Source organism: Anopheles stephensi, chromosome 2 (assembly GCF_013141755.1).
Source record: "Anopheles stephensi strain Indian chromosome 2, UCI_ANSTEP_V1.0, whole genome shotgun sequence".
Lineage (NCBI taxonomy): Eukaryota > Metazoa > Arthropoda > Insecta > Diptera > Culicidae > Anopheles > Anopheles stephensi.
The window spans coordinates 29,066,793-29,088,813 of NC_050202.1; the positions used below are offsets into that span (position 1 = coordinate 29,066,793).

General features: G+C 41.7%; 1 protein-coding gene across 7 annotated transcripts in view; it reads left to right on the forward strand.

The window, feature by feature from the left end:
- The first annotated feature begins 13,904 nt into the window (after positions 1–13,904).
- Positions 13,905–22,021, forward strand: part of LOC118506108 (proteoglycan 4) — a 146,494-nt gene continuing 138,377 nt past the window's right edge. For all 7 annotated transcript variants that reach the window (XM_036042795.1, XM_036042794.1, XM_036042798.1 and 4 more), the window contains exon 1: positions 13,905–14,798. The gene's annotated coding sequence lies outside the window, so the exon portion shown is untranslated. The remainder of the gene's footprint in view (positions 14,799–22,021) is intronic.

Consider the following 22,021-nt stretch of genomic DNA (forward strand, 5'->3'; position numbering starts at 1 on the left):
GACAACAACGACAATAGAACCAGACCAAAAAAACCTACAACACTTAATACAAGCAAAATACAAAATACATATAATAGTTTGTAACTGTGACTTGAAAGAGTGTTTCGAATTTAAAGCTTCGTTTTTTTCTAAATTTTAATTATCTATTTCATACTCGCTTTATGTTTTTAGCAACATTCAGTGTAGTATTACAATATTTCAATAAAATAAAATGTGGTATCAACTTACAACAAATGAAAATGCGTGTGTTACGGATAAAAAATCACGGAAAATTATTGATTTAAAAATAAAATCAGTTTTGAAACAAAATAATCACCACTGTTTAGAGCAAGAGTGCCTCACACTAGTTGAGCTAGTTTTATTTAGAGCTAACCTATCAAAACGTTAATATTGTTGTTCAGAATCTCGAGATTTTGCTCTTGGATTTGGAATCACGTCCAGAACGTTCCTTCTTTATTCCAGATTTTTTGTTCATCACTAGTTTACTGAAAACAAGGATGTTACATTCTTGCAAGCAAATTAGGTCCCGAAAAAGGAGGTCAGTGGCCATAATGGAAACAGTCTGCAACTGTAAAGACCTTTTCGATGCTAGTCTTAAACACGAAGCTTACTCAACTACTAAAACATAGAACTACTTGAAGCCATAGTTATTTCCTCTCAGTTTGGAGCTAAGTTCTGGTCGTTGCGAAGCCTATATTAAAGCACAACAAAAGAAGGAATTGGTAAAACACATTGACTTCAGATAATAGTACTAGCAAAATAAAAAACTGATAAAATTTTCTTAATCCTGAATTTCTTTGACTTTTTGAAGGGAATGTGTTGCCCAATAGCTTCTACCCCAATCTTAAAATGTCTACCCCAATCTTAAAAAATTATCAAATTTCACTAACCAAAAAAATATATCTTTCTTCTTCTACTTTCCTGGCCTAACGACCACTTAGGTCATTAGCTTGCCATTTTTAGCTTACTATATTTATTGATACCGCTAAATTGGATAGCCAGTTCTCACTATGAAGAACGGCCTGGATGAGAATTGAACCTCGATCCTGCCGTTTGAAGACCGGCACCTCATCCACCATAGGGCCGCCCTACCTATATCCTTATTTCTGATGATTATTTGATCTGATCAAATCTGTCGTCTATCATACTCATCTCTGCAACTTACCTTGAACCTGACATTACTGCAAGGTGTTTTTTTTATGGGGTGTGTGTTATCTGTTAAATAGGAAGATTTCAATTAATAAGTCCATTTCTAGTACCATAGTTCATAGTCTCATATTTACTTAGGTTTGCTTCTACCAAAGAAAGAGGTCTTTTCTAGCCTCACACAGCTAGTTTGACTTAATTTTATTTTCCGTTAGCTTGTTACTCACCGAACGACCCAGCCTCTTACAGACCGTTCACATGGACATAGATAGGACTTAACTGAAATGGCGTGGTGGCGCTGATGCGTTCTCCAAAACCACCGGGATAATGGATTGGGAGACGAAGCTGCTGGACCGTGAGCGGTATCGAGGATTGTTGGATCAATGTCCGCGAAGAAAAGGTTGGGGTGGGTAGCGGTCTGCTAGGGATTCTAAGATTTGATCCCTAGTTTGAATAATCAGAACTCGAACCCATTAGATTCGAAAGATCGATTGCAAGACGGATCCAGATCGATCAGAATAAATTTATCTTGCGACTTTTCCCATCATTGTGTGAAAGCCTACCTTCGCTATCACTGAGCTACTGAACTCTCCGTTTATGTTGTAAATAAAGCAATGAAGCTTAAAATCTAAACACAGTTTTATTATGAAGCCATAATATGGTTTAAAAAGAAAATAATGTAATACCCAATAAATGTCACTTAAAACTGACAACAGACCCGCTGTCGAAAAGCTACGTGTTTATGAGCCAAGATTACCATGTGCTTTACACACCGACCGGGGGATGGTCCAGTCCAGTTTCCTTGCCTGCCACTAAACGAAGCTTGTGTTGAGAGAAAAAGGACACATTAATTTATGTTCCACCTCATTTGCGCTTCCCGCCATCCCCTCCCTTTTCCCTCCCATTCGGTGCGTGTTGATTTGCTATTTCCAGGAAGTTGCACCGCGTATCGCATCGTATCGTTTCCTACGGCCGGAAATTGGTAGGACTTCCGGGGGCGGAGGCTGAACGGTATGGCCCGAAGAATGTTAGGCTGTCAAGGTGGCTGTTCGCGATCGTCCAGAATTGTCGTTCAGCCAGTCGGGCGTAATGAAGAGTAATCATTTTCGAACGATAAATATTTATCTTTCATAAAGCAATAAGCATGCCGGTGTCAGGAAGCGTCCGAGACGGTCGGCAGGACGGTGTTTTTCTAGCTTTAGCGTGACGAGCGGCACCGTTTTGCTATTTTTTCTATTGAGGAGAAAATCCTATTTTTTTAGGTTAGGAAGGCAAGAAACGAAAATTTGCAGGCGCTGTGGTATTCAGCACGAAAGTTTGTGTTCACTGAGAGGAAAATGTTGCGTGCCCCCCTCCCAAAAAAGCCAGACATTTTGCGTTAACAACATGATACCAAGTATTTTAGATATTTGTGTGTGTGTGTTGTGTGTGTTGTGTGTGTGTTTTTGCTTGACTCCTTGTAAAATTGTATCACAAGGTATCACAAGGTTAATAATTTCGATATTTAACGCCAGGGCTGTAATTTTCCTGCCTGCAAAGACATCCAATTAAATGGCGTACACAGGGCCGCAATTAGAAACCAAATCCCTTAATGATGTCGCCGAATGGGTGGGTAAAATGATGAACAGAGACAATTTTTGTTGAAACATCCGAAAAAAAGCACCAAAAGAAGATAGTTAAAAAGTATCGTTAAAAGTTTAAAAAAACTTTTACTAACAAACCACAGTTTTAATGAGCGGTTGTCATGGGTGATTGAGCCAAGAATGACCGAGACACCACATTCTCGCCCTGTGTCTCGCATGTCTTGCTTAATTTGCACGTAACATTTTTCGGGTGAAATTAAAAACGTTTTGTAATAAAAGAAAAGCGACGCATGAATGTCGGCTCCCATACAGTCATCACATTCGGTTGCGCCTACAGTAATTGGGAAAATCGAGGACAACGATGAAGAAGATGAGAAACAAGAAAGAAAACTCGCACACACAGGCCACGACACGCAAAATTAATTAAAATGTTTTAAACTCGATAAAACGCCTCCGGAAATGCAATGTGAAGAGGTGGAAAAGGTTCGGTTTAATTAGAAAATTCTTTTTGCCACCGATGGTGTCACTTGAGCCTTCGAGCCTAGGAATCGCCGAGCGTCATGTCGTCGGGTGGGAAAACATTTCCTTGGATGGGATTAATTTTTCTCGGTTGCGTTCGGGAAGGACGCGTTTTTTGTTGCTGCTTGTACACCATTTAACATGCAAGCACATTAGCGTAAGGATGTGTGTGAGTGTATGTAGTTTTAGCGGAGTGGTTTAATTGTGGTACAAATTGTGGTGAAAAATCGGAAGACGTTTAGCTTGAAGAGGCGTTTATTGGTTGTTCATTGTAGGGATGTTTGCTTTGGTTGAAGGTTGAGTGTGTTTAGATTGGTAGCAGTGTCCTTGAAACATATTTTTATCAAATGTTGACTGCTTTGAAGTTATCAGAGAGCACAAGATGCCAGACTTTGATTTTTTTTTTAAATGACTTATGAGCTGACTTACAAAGTTGGTCTGTACAACTCCGACATTGTTCCTTGGAATCCAACAGAATACCAAAGTAAAACTGCCAAAATATAATTGATCGTATGTATGTGAGCATAACTCCAAAATTTTCAGGACTTTAGCTCAGTAAGTTGTATGCATGTATTTATTTAGGTATGTATTTTTATTTATTGCCTTGAGGCTTCACAAAAAATTACTCACATTCTATAAGCTTTATCTATCTTAACCTAACAAACTGAGATAAAAGAAGAGATAGAAAACAAACTGGAAGCAGGTTAGTGGGAGATGGTAGTCAAATAGATGTGACGAGGAATCTCTCCACGACTGGGCGGCGAGGGAGTACGAATATAGGAGGACATGCACGAAGGGAACGAGAAAGAACAAAGAAGGGAATTGCAGTGCGTAGGTCAGGTGTATGTAGGACATTGAGAAGAATCGCTGCGACAAAGGAGAACTGAGCATAGGCGCGACGAACTTCAAGCGACTGCAGATCCAGCAACTGATATCTGTCCTGGTAGTAAGGCAAGGTAGCAACCTATGGACTAATCACCTGAGGAATTGCGTATTGCAAGTCTGGTGAAAGACCTTTGATTGTGGGTCCTGGCGATAGGGTACCGGATCACTGAACAGTTATGTGGAGCGAACCTTTCACGCTATTTAAAAGAAACAAAACAATTTTTTTTTCAAATTTTTGAGTTACAGCCTCCAGAAAACTCCGCATTCATTAAGGGTCAAGAACACGTGAAGTACACAGAGCAAGCTAGTTAGGGCAGAGCTTCAAAATGAAGATAGAACAACTTGGTGAGGGAAGGCAAAGCTACCACGTGAATGTTGAGCTATTATCTAAGTTAGAGCTAATTTGAGAGGACAGAGCTTTAAATTAGGAGGAAAGTAGAGGGTACAGCTATCTAGAGTCGGAAAAGTCGTCTAAAGAGGGCAATGAGGACTGAACTTTAGATAAGGGCGAAGTATCATAGTGGGCTCGATAGGGGCGATCCGGTGGCCGAGGCGACACTTCACTCGGCAGGACCGGGGTTCATATCCCATTCGGACCGCCTCCCTGTACGCAGAGCTGGATACTTTGTTACGGGTAAAATAAACTCACAGAAAACCAGAAATGGCAGGCCGCGACCTTTCAAGGTTGTATTGCCCACGAAGAAGAAGTATCGTAGTGAGTGCAAATCTATCATTTTAACTAATACAGAGCGCTCAAAGCCTTTAATTTATTATGGTTAGGCCTCACAGTAACATTCGAGCTCACTATTTAAAACTGTCGGTCCGGACGGACGGTCCGGTGGCACAGGTGACAGCGGCGCCAGACTTCACGCGGGTTCAAATCCCATCCAGGACATTTCCTCCTGTACGCAGGGCTGACTACTTTGCTATGGATAACATTAAGTCACAGGAAGCTAGAAACGGAAGGCCGACATCTTTAAAGGATGTAGTGCTAAGGAAGAAGAATATCTCACAGTGTCTATCAATTATTTAAATTCTGAGTCATTTTATGATCTAGTATTGTTATGATTTAAAATTATGTGTCTGTGATTTTCCAGTATATTGTGACTCATGAGCTGTTCATTATATTGATGACGATTTCCCTAACTGACTAACTCCAACACTTACAAAACACAGCACAAATTCCTTCCAAAGGAATATTTGTTGTAGCAAGACGAGGTGACCCAAGAGCACAATTGCTTCTGACATCTTGTTTCAACTACCGGTCATGGGATTCAATCGGCAAAGGGTAGCGCCCATTTGAAGCCTTGTTTTCTTGCTTCTGCCACTGACCAGCAGGGTATGAGTATCGCCTGCACCTAGGTCTAGTATGAACACGATGACAACGTCCTGTCACGCAGTAACTGACCGTTTCCTTCGTGCGCCGGTATGTGGGCGCATGGTTGTGCATGTTAATATTTGCATGATTTTGATTTATCGTACTGCAAACAGTTTGCTCGGGCGCTGTTAAACTATTGCAAAAGTGAGATAGCAGTGTGCAAGTGTGTTGAGCAATAATTAAAAAAAAATCTTCAGTGAGTCATTACTTTTTATTCTGACATTCTACCTCTATTTATATATTTGCTTCTACCAAAGTAAAATTGATCAAAACAAAAAACAAATCCATTTAAAAATATATTTGAAAGTACTTTATCTTCTATCTCTTTCTTTTCATTACGGCTGTTAGCTGTTTGACAATGAAAATACACTTCACAATACAATCCACATTCCGGAACAGTTCTGAGCAGCTTCGACAGTTTTTCGGGCGCTCCTCCAGTTTACATTGGTTCCAGTGTCAGCCCGCGTCGGGTCCGTGAGAACGCTGACACTGCTCCATCAATTACCGATCGTTCTGCGTAGCGGGGCCGCGACTAATCCACACCTTCGCTCCATCCCGCTGGTCATTAGATCGAATCCAATCCGCCGCACCTTCATCCGCATACGTCACATCAGTGCTAAATGGCTGCCGCCTGGAGGTGGCCTGCTTGCGCCTGTAATCGGTAGATATTAGCAAAGCATGCCCCTCGCTCTTTGGTGGCTTAGTGAGCTGGCGACGTAACCTCTGACGCCTCGGTGAATACTCGGTGAAGCGAGTATTCTAGTTTACCCTGCGAGAAGGAAGGGCGTTGAATGTGGTAACCCAGGTTCGAACCAGGAAATAACCCCAGGTGAGGCTTAGAAACAACGCGATCGGGAGAGTTTAGTAGCAGCACGTTGGGAGTTGGTGTAGATGTGATACGTTGATGAAGGATTTAGAAGGGTCATATAAAATTGGAGAGGAATACTTGAGGCTGATTCCTGTTTAGTTGAAGATTCCAGAATGTTGAATCAGTTAGATACACTTTTAGAATTGTACAACAAAGATTAAAGGATTGTTATGAGGAATCTTTGAATATTTAAATTGAACGGTAACAATAATACTATAATTATTTTGACAGATCGTCTTTGTCTTAGCTCTTCTGCATTAATTCTTTGAGCTCTGATTTATAAACCCTCACTCATCGTGAGACGATCTCCTCTCCATTTTTCGGCATTTGCTCTTAATAGAGTTTAATTGAAACTGAAAAGCCAATTACGTTACACCCGTCCTCCCTCATCCTCCACGCTTCTTCAGAGACCGACAAAAGAAGGTCCAGCGCAATGTGGATGTTTAGTTAACAGACCAAACCCACGGTGAAATAAAACACATTTGCTCGTTTGGCAGTGCGACCGAAGGTGAATCGTGACGATTGAAGCCTCGCTTGCCGGAGGATAACTACTGGTCCCCGATGGTGGTAGGTATCGGTTCCGCATTAGCCGCGCGCAACGTCGAGGACACACGGAGGAATGGTTGGAGTGGTTCCACTGCGAAGGAATCACGTGCGATCGTACCATTTTCTGGCGTGATGCTCGCATTCGATGCGGGCCATCTGGGACCGTCTTTCCTTAGCAGAAAGAAACCGAAAAGAAAGATCGAAGATCAATGAATTTATACCAATCCCGATCGAAAGATCGACATCGGTGTTTGGGTTTGGATTTGCGTTTCTGGTTAGCAAAACACTCGAGGGGATGGACACGGTTCGTGCTTAGAAACGATTCGTTCCGTGCGAAAACAAAAAAAAAGCGAGAAGAGAGCGATGCAACACCGTGCCGCGATGGTACGTGATGGAACGGAACAAGGGAAATAACAGCATGAATTATGGTATGTTAAATGGTGCCGGTGCTACTCGCTAGCATTAAATGATCGCGCCGGCCAGCATGTCGCAGCATGTTGCTGTTAAGTGTATTATGCCGGTGAAGAAGTAAAGGAAAGAAAACATGCCGAGAGAAGCTGCGGAGAACAAATGCAGCCCGGCAGTGTTTAGAATGAGCGAAGGAGAGTGGTTTATGCACGAAGCATGAGGGCCCTTAAACGACAGGTCATCTGTCGGTGGAAGATGATGAATGTTTCGGTTATGTTGTTTAATTTTTACTGCAAGAGTCCGTGCTGGCTCGGTCGCAGGTTCTGGGGTAATTTTTTGTGACATTTATGGGAATCGGCCAGTTGTCGTAGTTAATCATTTGTCTTTGGCAGGTTCGGGATAGGTACAGAACATGATACTCTGCGGGTTTTGAGCATGGAATGATAGTGTAATACATGAGATTATTTCATGATCATGAGTTTAATTGTCATACAATCGTTTTGTTACTTTTAGTTTTCTTTAGTTTAACTATTTTTTGAGAATGACGACTTGATGCCTTATTGTTAACATCGCAGTTAAGAAAAAAAGGTTGTAATATTCTTACGGGTTTTGTTGATTGCTGTTTTGATATACTTCTTTTAGAATTGGTTATTGTGAATTTAAATTTGAACTGTTAAGAAAGTCAAATTAATATCAGTTTTCTATAGCCTTACTTCACAGTTGCCGATGTTTTTATTTTTATTTATATTTATAGGAGGATAGTTGACGATGTATCAAACCATTTATTAATTTTTTTTTACATTTTACTGAAATAGGGAACACATAATTATTAAATATTACCGAATGTATCATTTTAATTTTAGCTAGATTTTATTTTTTTCTCGTCTTGTTTCGACAGTTGAAATGCAAATGGAAAAATTGGGATACAGTACAATAAATATTTCATTCTTTCTACTATTTTCACTATAATTGCTACTACTACGCCTTCTTCTATCGCAACTTCTATCGTTACTACTCCACTGAAGATTTTTACTACTGTTGCGATTTTAATTCATTTTTTTATACTACAACCTATAAAGTTTTTGGTTGCCTTGGCTTTCTTACTAGGTTTGCTCGTTGCAAGATGGTCAGTCCAGCGTTTCAGTCGATACTATTCTAATTCGTGCTACCCCGAGAGATCTAGGCCTACCTTAAGTCCTCTTAATTTTCTGCAAAGAATCGATCGAGTGAGAGTTTACAGTGGGGCTCGTGACCCCTTAGGAGCTATGTGTTCAGCTTCTGACTGGTTGATCAGTTGTTTAACTTCCACAACATTTACTGCGTTCTAATGTTAGTATTTAAATTAAAATTTATACATGGGTAGTTTAGCTTAATTTTTTCTTTAAAGGCCCTCTGCTTGCCGTAAGATTTATTTGAATAAGGAATAATTAATTTCTTCATTGCTTGACTTAATTTTACCCTTAGCTAGATACTAACCTTTCCTTTCAAGGCGACAATGACAGCTGCTATTACTAAAATTATGTTTACTACTACTAGCATTTACGGTGCTCCCGTCACACATTTTTCAAGTATGATATGAAGTTCAATACATTTTTAATGACATTTAATTTCCGTTTAACGCAAGCAAAAAGGTGGTATCCCGCCGAAGGTTCAGTTCCTATAGTTTGCTCCTCGTTTGAGTAGTTCATGCAATGTTAAATTTTAATTCATTTTAAATTCCCAACTAATTGGTTCGCTGTAGTTGTGTCGTTGAATTCTTATCCTATCAGTTCATGTAATTTACAACAAGACTTTTGAAGAGCTAATAAAATTTGATTTGAATCCGTAATAGAGTGTGAAATAATAATAAAAAAAAAACAATAAACTTGTTATTGAAGAATTTCACTAATGCAACTACTTGCATAAGCATTACTTAACTTTTACTTTTGTTTAACTCGTAACCTAATAGTCAGTCCTGCGTATGGGCACAACGTACAACTTCTACCACTACTGTTGATACGAAATGTATTGCAGTTGCTGCTTCAACTTTAATATAAACATTGAAAACAACAATAACGACTACTACTACTATTACTAAAACTGCCATCACTACTAGATTACTACTATCGCTTCTTCTGGGACTACAATTGCTAAAATGACTACTTCTACTATAACTACTACCACTACTGCAACTACTACTAATTTAGTATTATTTAATTCTACTACTACTTCTTCTCCTAATGAAGCTGTAACTACTACTACTACTTAAACTTTTACTATTAATAATAGTGATATACCAATAAATGATACTACTTATACTTAGAAAGGTAATTATGCACATTATCTCAACTACTACCAACATCATCATTAACTGTTTTTGAAATGGTTTTCGATACTTGCTTAGCATATGACCTTCGTTTAGACAATAGAAGGTATTCTTTAGTATAACTGTATCAATTATTTTTACATTTGATGCGATTTCGCTTCTACTTGAAGAGCATTATTCTATCTACTGCTTCCCATTGCCCTTCGACTTTTGCCTCTAATACAATTTACAGTTCAAACTTTAAGAAAAGAAAATTTAAAATAATGCTGGCGTTAGCTTTGAGTTAGTTAGTTAGTGCAGCATGATTAAGAGGTGTTTTCTTATTCTAATAGAACGACCTGTCCGTTTTGCTATGATTAAGAGGCTTAATTCACTTAATTTTCCTCGACACCCAATAGCTCTCTTACACTTCGATAAAATCTCGAATGCTCTGCACCTTTTCCCTACTAAACGCCGAGCTCTTCATCGAACTTCAATTGTTTCGCTAAAATGGCGTCACGTTTGTAAAATCTGTTTCACCATCCAGCCGCTTGACATTTGACGTAATCATCAGCCAACACCAGCAGGGATGGTTTCGATTTGTGAGTCTTACCGTGTTTTTTGTTGTTGTGTGTTACTCTTCTCTTCTAAAACACCTTTTCTGCATCGAATCCTCCAGTACGGAGCACCTCAAGTTTGCATTGCTCAATCGCTCGCGTTCTTTGCTGTGGCCCAAAGCGTGCTTCAGACCCCGGCCACGTCTGGGGGTGCATTTTTTGTTGTCGTTGTTGTTAGGGTAACACTGTGTGTGAGTGTGTCTGTGCTTTGCGGCGAATTCTAATGTCGTCAGACCGCTCCTTCGCAAAAGCGGCGGTACGGGCACCTCTGCAAAACCCCTCCTAACCACCCCGGTTGGAAGAGGTGGTACCGAAGCCGGGCCATAATTGGAATGTCGGCACTCCTCCGGTGGTGCATGGCGTTTCGTATCGATACCGCACCATCTTGCTCTTTTCAAAGCTTGGCTGGCTTCGTGTCTGGGTGTGTGCGCGAGGGAGAGGCAGTGAGCAGGGCATCTAGTAGATCATTATTTGATACGCGGGGGAACTTTATTTGCAAAAGCTCAGGAAAATGTCTCCCTTTTAGCACGACAAAAGACTCGGTGCCCGATAGTGGCTGCCAGCATCCTCTTCGGTGAGAACGGAGCGCCCGTTCCGAAAGGGTGGCAATTGAAATCTGCCAGATGCATGAACTTTTCGAGGTTTGAGAGGTGTGGAAAGCGGGGTTGAATTTTTGTTTTGCGAATAATGAAAAACAACAAACCAACGAAAAAGGGCAAACCGTCGTCTCGACGCCGTGGGATGATGGAACAATCGATCGGGTTTCGGGGGTTTTGGGATGGCGAACAAATTTCCTAAGCGAAACAATCGATCGCCACTGTTGTCGATATTGGGAGTGGGAATGACAGGGAGTGTACCCAACTGTTTTCGCTCCTTACTGATCACTACAATCAAGCGGGTACGGGTAAAAGGGCGAGTGTAAGCAAAGTCACACTCAAAAAAATCATTGTAGTATTCGTGTTCGATGCTCACCACAGCGCACGTGTGTGTCGTTCAATGCGGGGAAGAGGCTTAACCCTGTGAGTCAGTCGGCATCGAGCTCAGTGGGCACGGTATGGGTTGGACATGTGATTTGGGGTGGGGGTGGGGTACTGATCTGAGTAGAATAATTTATAAATAAAAGCTAACGTTCGACATGCTCGACGCAAGAGAAATCATCAATTTTCCGTACGGTAGGGAACGAACTCCGATGAGCTAGAAGCTGGCAGGATTTCTCCGACCAAAACAAAAGGGATAATATTAGTTTGATGGGTATATGAGTCCCTTACGTGTGAGTATGTGTGTGTGTGCGTTTGTTAGTGCATTTAAGAACAGAGCATGGTGTTATCAGATTATGTGAGCGTGTTTTGGAGCAAAAGTCTGTTCCATTTTGTAGTGAATAATCTAGCCTTAAATTAGGTTATGTTTCGTGAGCTTCTAGCAGCGGTGTGATTGGATTTTGCACCCCCATGCATAATAGAGGCATAATACAATTTAAATCAAAAGTTCGGCTGAAATTGGAAATTTTTCTTGCTCAAACCGTGCTGTGTTTACCTGCAACCTCATCGTCGGGGTAGCCGTTCAATCAAAGTGTTTAATCCGCACAGCGCAAACAGATCAGCTTTAATGGAAAATAAATAGCAGCCAGCCGGCGTCTTATTGCTTGCCGGCGAACGCATTCCATGCAGTGATAAGACTATCTCAATCAATCAACCCACTCACCGGGACAAACGAAGAAGAGTCGGATCGTATCGTATTTCGTTGGGCCATTATTTATCAGCCACAGCTTTTTACGCTGCGTACGAAATTGAAGCATACAAATGGTATTGGTGCCCCGCACCGACAAGAAGGACCATGACCGCAGGCAGCGCAAACAGCGGGCGGTATGCAGTTTATGGGTTGCGTTTGACATTGGTGCAAATTAAACGCAAATATTTCTTTCGCACTTATGAGCCGTTTGGCGGTGTGTGTGTGTGTGTGGTGTGTGAACTGTAAATGGCAATAAAACGATCCCGAGCCCGGGGGTGAAGATGAAGCAATCGTCAGAACACAATTGACGGTAAATAGCGCGTTCGTAAGGAAGGAACTGCAGTTTAGTGAGCTTTTAGCATGAAAACAGGGTACCGTGCACCTGATAAGATGAAGTACAAGAAGACATGTGGAATGTGTAAATTTTGGGAAGAATTTTTTAGGCAATGGAGAATCGCTCGTAAGAAGCTTACAGTGATTGCGTGATAAATTCACATGAATCGTTTCGTTATGCCTGGACGGAATTTTGGTTAGGCAAGGATTTACGACTCTTAAGGAAGGGTCATTGAACGGGATGGGAGGGTATGTTGAACTCTTTTAATCCCTATTGTTAGCAATACGGCCAGACCGTAGCAAATGTATTTAAATATCCCTTTTTTAATTCTCCCTTAACTAAAATTGTTTTATAATTTGTTTTCGATATAAGATAGTTTTAAATATATTGATAAAAGTATAATAAAAAAGGTTTGCAAATAATTTTTCGAGTGTGCGATCAAACAATCACCAAACTTTATAAAGAGCTTCATCAACAGAGCACTTCCGCCGTCACTTTCCAACCAAATGTAACAAAAGACTTCAACCGGCAGTGAAGCGACGAACCTGATCTGGAGCAGGCGAATAAAAGGTATGACTTTCGTCCTTTCGCTTTCGCGTACAAAAACTCTTTCACAAACAAATATTTTGCCATTTCGTTTGTTATCGTTCCAGCCGATCGAGTTTTTCCTGTTGGAAGATTTCACTTTTTTCGCCGCCGGGCTGCCCGTTCGGGAGATTTGAGTAGCAGACGATGGATTAATATTTTGGCGACATGTTCTGTGGCTGAAGATTTTTAGATTCAACATTTAAAACTGTTCAAAAGTTGCTACATGAGTCATAAAAATGTTTATTTATAATTATAATGGAATTTTAGTATTAATTTACACCAAAAATGAGCAAATAAAGCAGAATTAAAATAGATAAACACTTAACCGAGTTTTTGTTATTTGTTCACGGTTTGCTGATTTTTCTTATCACTCGCAACGAGCCGACCAAAGTTGGCTCCTCGCGTGAGTGGCCGAACGTTACCTCCCCTTTTCGAGTGAGCAGGAACTCACGGCTAGCGATCTCACCACCTCGAACCGTCGGTTCGTCGCTTGCTTCGGTGGGGATGAAACGAATCTCCATCGCCGTCTGAGTGTACAACGATCGTTCCGTTCCGTGAGAAAGTGAGTTCGGCTGGGGGCGCTGATGCCCGACCCCGACGGGTGGTGAGTATCGGTTTGAGTGCACGCCAAATTCACCACTTCACTTCAGCGGAAGCGTGAAAAGGAAACGAGATCGGCCGGTAACCGTCAGCGTCAGTGTTCATTCTCCCTCTCCCGCACAGCAATCACGGTGAGGGCAGACACGGCGGCATTCACCGATGCGCTGGCCGGGCCAGCTTGCCATGATTCAGTGTGCGATGCCATCGATACAGACCCGATGCGACGCTGATCGTGCTTCACGCGTTTAGTCGACAAAGTCAGTGCGGTGTGTACGCAAACATTGCTCGCATTCCCGAGCCCTCTCGCAACCGTCGGTACGTGGTACAGCAAGATCTACGCACGTGCGTAGTAGCTACGCTTCGGGCTTTTATTTTATTTCTCTGCGTGTGTTTAAAGTGTGTGCAAGGATTAAAAGGATTTGGATTCCTTCGGTGTGTCGGGAACAAAATCAGGTGGTGAAATAAATCACCAACCAACTCGCCAGCTTTTTGTTGGGCTCGACGAAGAACACGCATTGACAGTGACAGTGAAATTCCACGGCTTGCAGCCCCGTGTGGTGTACGAAACGAATCGAGCCTTTCGCTTTCGTGGCAAGGTTTTCGATTTCACTCTCGTAGGAGGCTCGCTGTGCAAGGTTCCCGTGCCGCGCAGGAGACATACGGCCTTTTTCCACGGGCGAAAGAGAAATCCGGTCCCAATTTTCATAGCACACCCGCGTTCGAAGGTTGGCCGTGCGCTTTCGGTGACGTTGCACCGTTCTGGTGACTTTTGTTTTCTGCGGCTCGTTTCGTTTTTCGGGAAGAAAGTGCATCATCCGTGCAGCGAAAGCCCGGTAGATCGTAGGCAAAGCAGGCACGTGTATTGGTTAAGCGTCTTGCAAAGAAAGCTTTTCTAGAGTGAGAGAGAGATTGGAAACTCGCGCGGGTGATTTGTGTTCGTGCAAGATCTGTGTGTTGGTGCTTGAAAACTAGCAGCGTTTCCGTCTTGAAAAAGGTGAAAGAAATTGCTTCGGAGCTGTGTGCCTCGCTTGCCAGTTCGCCGCGTTGCACGTGCTTTCTTCCAGCTGTCCGGACGAGCGAGCGAAAGAGAATTTCGAACGAAGACTGTGCCCACAGCGGAAGTCTTTGACCAAGTTTGACTATTGTTTGAAGATTGTGCTTGTGTTGTGTGCGTTTCTGTTTGTGTTGGCCGTTAGGCTTCACACAGTTTTCCCGTTGCCCCAACCAACCTGCTGCAGGAAAGCAGTGCGAGCACACCGGACGTGTTTAGTTACTCGAGAGACTTAACCGAGTGTCATTGGGCATTGCGAGAAGGTAAGTAAAGGTTCTGCTAAAAGGGGACCATTTTAAAACGATTGGTTGAGAAAGTGTCTATTTTTCCGTGAAAAGCGTCGTGGGGAGTGTTTGCGATGTTGATTGAATATCCACCAGCCATCAGCTGTTTGGTCTTCGCCACGTTCTATCCGCACCGCGTGGCTGCACCCTTCGTCTTGTGCAAGCGAAAACTTCACGAAAGGGTGGCTTAAACCGCAACCGCCGATCAGTTGCATCGATCGGCGTCCGTGCGCTATGGATGAGTGGCTATTTCGCGCCTCACCGTTTTTCGGTGGTTTGAATTTAAACTTTTGTTTAGCGTTCGTTTCGGGCGGCGGAGGTTCGTCGCTTTTGCGATCGGAATGCAATGAGTCTTTCGTTTCGGTTGCGGCGTTCGGGTGGCTCAATTTCGTATCAATGGCTTGCTGGCTGAAAACTGATCGATCGTGCGGCATGGGGGCCGCATGGATATTTGCTAACAAGCTAGGCGGCTAGACTAACTAATGCTGGCCCCGATTGTGGGCCAGCTGCTTTCATAATTTCGTTGTGAACGTTTGTGTGTGTTGTGGATTAACGATGAATGATGGGCGATGGGCGATGGGCGAGTATTTATTTTTTTATAGCTTCATTACGGTGGCCCTTTACGAAGGGATGATCTAGAAGGTGGTTATCCAATTGGGGTGTTTGTTGTTTACTTAACAGGATGAGTCGATGGTTTTATGCTCTGTTTAATCGAACAGATTGGATAAGTTGTTTTTCACTCGTTAGGAACGGTATGGCCATATTCTTGCATTTATACATAGTTTTTCGTCTGTGTACTTATGTTAATCTGAATGAAAGAATTATAGGGAATGATAATCGAAAAAAAAACTTTTTTTGTATATTTATGGTAGCGTTAGTCAACGAATCGAATGCTTATAAGTGGATGAGATTTCATCACAAGAACATGCTTTAAAATTAAAGTTCAAACAGGAATAATTGTTATAGCTTAAACAGCTCACTTTCAAATTTTAACACTTCTTCTGTTATTATTAAAAAAATTAAACAGGTACTGTTTTGAAACTTTTGTATGGTGCTTCTAGCTAAATTTACTATTTTAAATCAGTTTTGTTTGGATACTATGAATAATTAATTTTCGCAGATTTTTTTATTTTTCATTAAGAACTTTATTCAAATGATGGCATTGAAATTTTGTCATTTCTGGACAAATCCGACTTTTTGTTCGATACTTAAGGTTATGTTGATTCTGTTATCTTATTTAAGAATGGCTAAATCTTTTGTAAGAATCGAATGCTGTTATTGTATAGGCATATGCTATTATTTTTGCAGGTCATTGTGAGTTAAAAAAAGTGATTTCGGAACAGTAATTCATAAGTGCAAACAGTATTAATTTATAATTTTTTTAACTTCTTTTATTCTTGAAGGAATCATTAGAATTATCCTAAAGGTAAACAATTTTTTATTTTCATGTAGGACGGCCTTATTCCTAGTTACAAAATTTTAAAATTATTTCATTTATTTAAGTCTGTAGTCCAAAAGAATTGTAAAATTTATGGAAGTATTGTTATGTCAAATGAATTTAGTTTAAATGTTTAACTACTCAATTCTGATCTATTACTTTAGCTATTCAGATTCATTTATCTTCTTTGCACTTTTTGTGCCCCAAATGTTTTGGCTTTCAGACCCCGTATTGAGCGAGGTTAAAAAATTATTTCACAGCTCCTTAACATAACCCGGTTGCGTAGTGCCGCATGCAATGGAACGCTTTCAGGTGTAACCACCGAAAAAAGCAAAACAATGCGCTCATAAAGTGCAACCAGCGCTTCCCATCATTAGTGACAACGGCAAGAGACGAGCCGGTAACCGATGATGGAACTGTCTCGTCATAAACACGAGCCAAAAAAAAAAAAAAAAGTACGCCAAAACCACCATCGAAAAACCACAGGAACACGCGGGACCGCGTTAGACCGTTACGTCAGCAAATTAAGAAAGAAGCCAAACGAAGAAAAAAAAATGCTACACAAAATCTCTCACCTAATCCTCACCCGGTATCGGAAAGTGAAATTTTGGTCGGAACGGTCGGTGCTTAATCGTAGCTAACCAGCGGTAGCAGCCTACCGCGTGGCGGGTAATCAAGTTGAGTCGTTTCGTTTTGTGTGTGTGTGTGTGGCTTTCCTACGGTGGTTTATTTGGCTACCTTTAGCTTTCCCATCGCACGACCGGCGTCTCAAAACATAACGAAGTAATCGAAAATATGCTGTGAAAAAGCTCTGCAAGATTGATGAACCGTCTCGATGGGTGCGGGCTGCTGTTGCTACTCGCATCCGGATGCTGCTGGAAGCTGCTGGAGATTTATCAATTTCGCCCGATCAAACGGTGGGGCGTTACAGGTGAACAAGTGTTCTGCGTGACAGTTATGCGACCGAGAACGTGTTTAAAGATTTATTGGGAAGGCTGGCATTTTTTGTTGAAAGATTTCGAGGAAACATGATGGATGGTTGTTGCATTGCAAGCTGATTTAAGTTTCACTTTTGAATTACTGTGTAGCTTGATAATATAAATGAATTTTAGGTAAATGGAGTTTAACTACCATTTCTTCCTAACCTTTTTTTTTGCTCTAAAACCTCCAGTGGGCTTGCTATGACTTTACTGATTCCTTTGGCGAGAACTTCGAATTGAACTTCTCAAAGCTTTAGTATGTCTTGGTGTCATTCTTTTTTGGTGGCGATCCACATTAGAGACTCAGAATTGATTTCTTGATTGATTTTCAATAACTTATACTAAGTTTGACGAAAAGCAAAACCTTAATTGATTCACGTTCGATCGATCAATTGAAATCGGCATGATAGCATTTTCAAAATTAGGTGGCCTTATTATTCTATTGTCCATCATTACATATTTCTTGACATCACAAAAAGAGGCTCAGGATCGATTCGAGAATCGACTCAATGATAGGATCTTCTTCTTTCGGGCTTGACTTGAGGATTCCGTATTCTTCGACTAAATGCATTCTTATTAGGATAAAATTGGATCGCTCTCCTAAAATCTGTGCCTAAGTTGCACTGACATAGTTCTTCAAAGTAATTTGATGCGTGTTACATTACCAAGTTTACAGTTTTTGAAGTTTTCTACAAAAAAGATCTTTTTTTGAATGTAATTATAAAATAGCTAATGTCTATGAGGCTGTAGAAATGTAATTAGAGATCGAAGCGTCATTTTAGACAACAGACTGACCTTTAAAGACCACAATGAACTGATGATATTAAATGAACTCTTTACACTAGGCTTTATAGAAGGTATTTCCAAAGACAAAAAAAAATATATTTTTTTTAAATTTTTGAACTGTGCAATGGTTCAACTGATCCTAGAATTGGGGAGCACGTGTGAGGTTATAAGTATTATTTTTTTATCGTCTTCCATGGTCACGTATCTCTGGGAGTCCTGAAAGCCTAGAAGCCTTTTATTTGGAGTAGAACCACTCGAACGTAGAATAATGACGGCATATTGCATAGTTTTACATAAACTCATCAATGGTAATATTGACACCCCATCGAGACTGGAGAAGATTATCCCTTAGGCACCTTCTCTTCTGCTTGTGTGGTTCTACAACCTCGAAATGTCTCATCCTACTATTTATGGCTTCCTGTGGCTTAGTTCTACTCGTTGCGGAATAATCGGTCCTGCGTACAGGGAAACGGTCTGCATAAGATTTGAACCACTGTCCTGTTGGGTGCAGACCAACGTCGTTATCGTCTCAAAGCTCCCCACAGGCGAATAGGCTCGTAGTGAGGTATTAATACCTAGCATATTTTTAAATACAGGCCTACAGCAGATACGATATAAACAGATAAGAGTCTAGAGCTTTCTAGAAATCTTTTCTAGTTTAAATAGCAAACTTACCTTTCTACGTAGCTTAGAAAGTAGTATCACATACATATACGAACCTTACTCCCCTGGGTGAGTAGTATCACAGCAACAATTGTCAGTTTGTTTAATTTTTGCTATCACATTAAGCTTTCCTCTTCATAGATCTAGCCAATTGTAAAATAAAGAGATAGTTCAATATTATGAGCCAAAAATCGATTGGAAAGATTGGCTAGAAAGATCTCGTACAGCCAACAATTACCCAACTCTCATAAATCACACTCACTCTTGCACTCGCTCGCTCTCTATCGGATCTGGTCATCATCACCACCCGCCTCAATTTGCAAAACCTTCAAAATGCAAAACAATCGTCTTCATTGTCCATGGGCTCCACTTCATTGTCATGGTTTGCCGAATCGACGGGCGGAATTAAAACAAGAAACAGTAAGGCATAAGAAGTATCGCTTACACCAGCCGTTGGTACCGTCTGCCCGGACGGATCGGCATCAACCGAAACGGTCGGTCCCAAAGATCGAGCGCAAAACGAAACCGGGCCCCCAAAGATCGTGCCGCAAGCAAAAAGGTGAAAGTTTTTTCCTTCCTTCACCACAATTTCTTTTGCCTTCGCCAAGGAACGGAACACATGTGGTAGGTGTTTGGCAGATAATTTCGTCTGCCGAAGACCTTCGCTTTTCGGTGATAATTGGTCGAAAAGAAAACGAAATATCCGCTCGGTCGACGTACATACATCAATGGCGTACCACACACACACGGTCATGGTCTGGTGTAGTGGATTGAAATGGATTCGGGCAGAAAGAATAATGGCAGCGAGATGGAGCTAAATATTGGTTCGAAGAGTAAATTTTGAAGTTGGCATACAGAGTTGGATTTGCCTCCCCGGGGGGAAGCCGAGGCACAGCATAAATTTTAAATATGCCGCGAGATAGAAAAGAGAAATTAAGTTGAAAAATATCGCAAAAAAAAACACGAGCTAAAATAAATAGAAAATCAACTAACAAGCTATGTGGTGACGTTGGCGTTGTTTTTGCACAACTTGCGCCCACCATAAATAGAAAGGGCCAGAAAGGAGGGCACACATTTATAGCAATAAATTAGAATACTCTCTGCATTTTACGATCGGTTTTGTGTGTTACAGAGGTTTCCGTTTGTTATTCCTGCTGGGTGAACGAGTTTTTTAAATTACGTTCGGCAATCGGAAATTGGTAATCAACGGCCCGATAAAAAGAGGGCTTTGTTTTTATGAAATCGGGGCACAATTTTTCACCCAGGCACAATGTGGCGGTCAGCTACGTGCTTTACTAAACTGTTCCACCAACGGCGTTTGTCAAATGAACACCGCTTCAAACAGATTGGGAAGGGTAAAATAACATAAATCGATATCTATTTTTTAGCTCGATTTGCACTTACTCAACGCAGGACTATTGTAATTCAATATTGACGCTGGTCTTTTTTGCCGGAAAGCTTTAGCGGACACCAAAGAGAGCAATTAAAATTGACATATTTCGACACACAAATAGACTTAGTGAATTTGCATAATATAAATGGATAAAGTTTTTCCAATGCTCCTGTAGCGTTCTCCCGATTTTCGTATAAAAACTGTTCATGCCACATCAGTGTTGTATGATTAATGACGATTTGTATTGTGAGGACTCACCGTGAAAGGAAATCAAACCAGCGCGCCAGAGAAAAGACGCCACTACTTGTAGCTTCGATAGAGCTTCGGTTCTGCTATCTGCTATAGAATTAACGCTTCAGATCAACACACCAACGGTGTCGCGCCTTGAGAAGGCGACAAACCGGGAGCAGAAAGTGATTAATAACCAAGACATTCCAGCGACTAATTACAACGCAGGGGCCACAACAATGAGCCGTGCCCTAGTCGCAATAGTCGTACGGCTTCGATCAAGGTGCGGCAGTAGGTGTTGAACGGCGCAAAAAGAAGGCGCTTACCATAGCGATCTGTGCTCGGTGAGGGCTAAATGTTCTTCTCGATCGTTTGTTTCTGTCATTGAACAAAAAAAGGTCGAGTTTTTTTGTTTGTAGTGGTGGTGGGTTTTCAAGAAAGAATGAAAGTGTTCTAGCGATTCCGAGAGCGAATAAATCGACCGTTAAAGTGCTTTTTAATGATAGTTTTGACACATTTGTTTGGATTGATAATTAGCCGATCGTTGTAGGGGAGATGAAAAATGGGTCCGGCATGATTAAGCCTGGTTGGAAGGAAATGATAAACTTTCGAATGTTTCGATAATAAAGTAATAAAAAATGGGTTGCTAAAATGAAACAAAAAACTAATCAGCTCCTTATGCGACACGATTTAGTGCAAATTAACCCTTTTCCAAGTTACGCAAGCTCCACATAACATTAATTATAGCGCCGGTGGCTTTGCGAATGCTGCGGTCTATTTCCCTGCTGACGTTGAACCACAAAAACAAAGCTTAAGCCAGACGGACAGTGAACAAAGAATGGTAATCGGTTAAGCGCCGTTAGAGTTCCACGAAAACTTCCTCGACCATGCAGATCGACATTTCAAATGCCCATGCAAAGTAGACATTTCCGATCGAGTTAATGTTTCCGATCGGTTGCATACGTTCCCGTTTGGAGTTTTGTGGGTCCATAATTTTGGTAACCTTTTGCCGGTAGAAAGGCAAAAACGCGAGGCGGAATCGTGAAGAAAGACTTCGATCGGTCGAATTTCTCCATCTCGAGACGTTTGAGCCCGATCGATTCCTTGAAGCGCGTGGTGCGCACACGTCTCGCACGTTCAGACGCGGTACCAGCGTCTGAGGCCCGGTAATCAGCGAAACAAACGATGTGGAGAAATTCAAGTAATCAAAGGCTCCAAAGCGATGAACCCTCCCTCGTCGGTGCTTACATAAGTGACGCGCATGGCCTGGCGTGTGTGTGTGTGTGTGTGTGTTTAGTATGTTGCGGGCGGAGACGCTCGCTCACGTACCGTATGACTTCATAATCCGCCTTCGAGCAGCTTCGGGGTTGCATCGGTGTCAAACAACGTGCCCCTGGGGGTAAGCTGGTGTGAGGAATGTTGCTGATAGCTCTAAGCCTCTCCAGTCCAGTGCTACGAGACATCACCGGGATCGGGAATCGTTTCCTGAAAGTGATCACTTTTTGGAGGAATGCATTTCTTCGGGGCTTACGAAGTTTGACGGTGCTCGCGTGTTTAGATTTGATTGCGCTCATGCCCACCAGGAAAGAAAGGGAAGGTGATTTATGTTTGATCATGCTTCAGCCATGCACGCCCTGGGAAGGGGAAGCGTAATTTTGGGTCAATGGATTTCGTGTATTGTTTGATTTTCTCATGCTTCGGGCGGTTTGTTTAT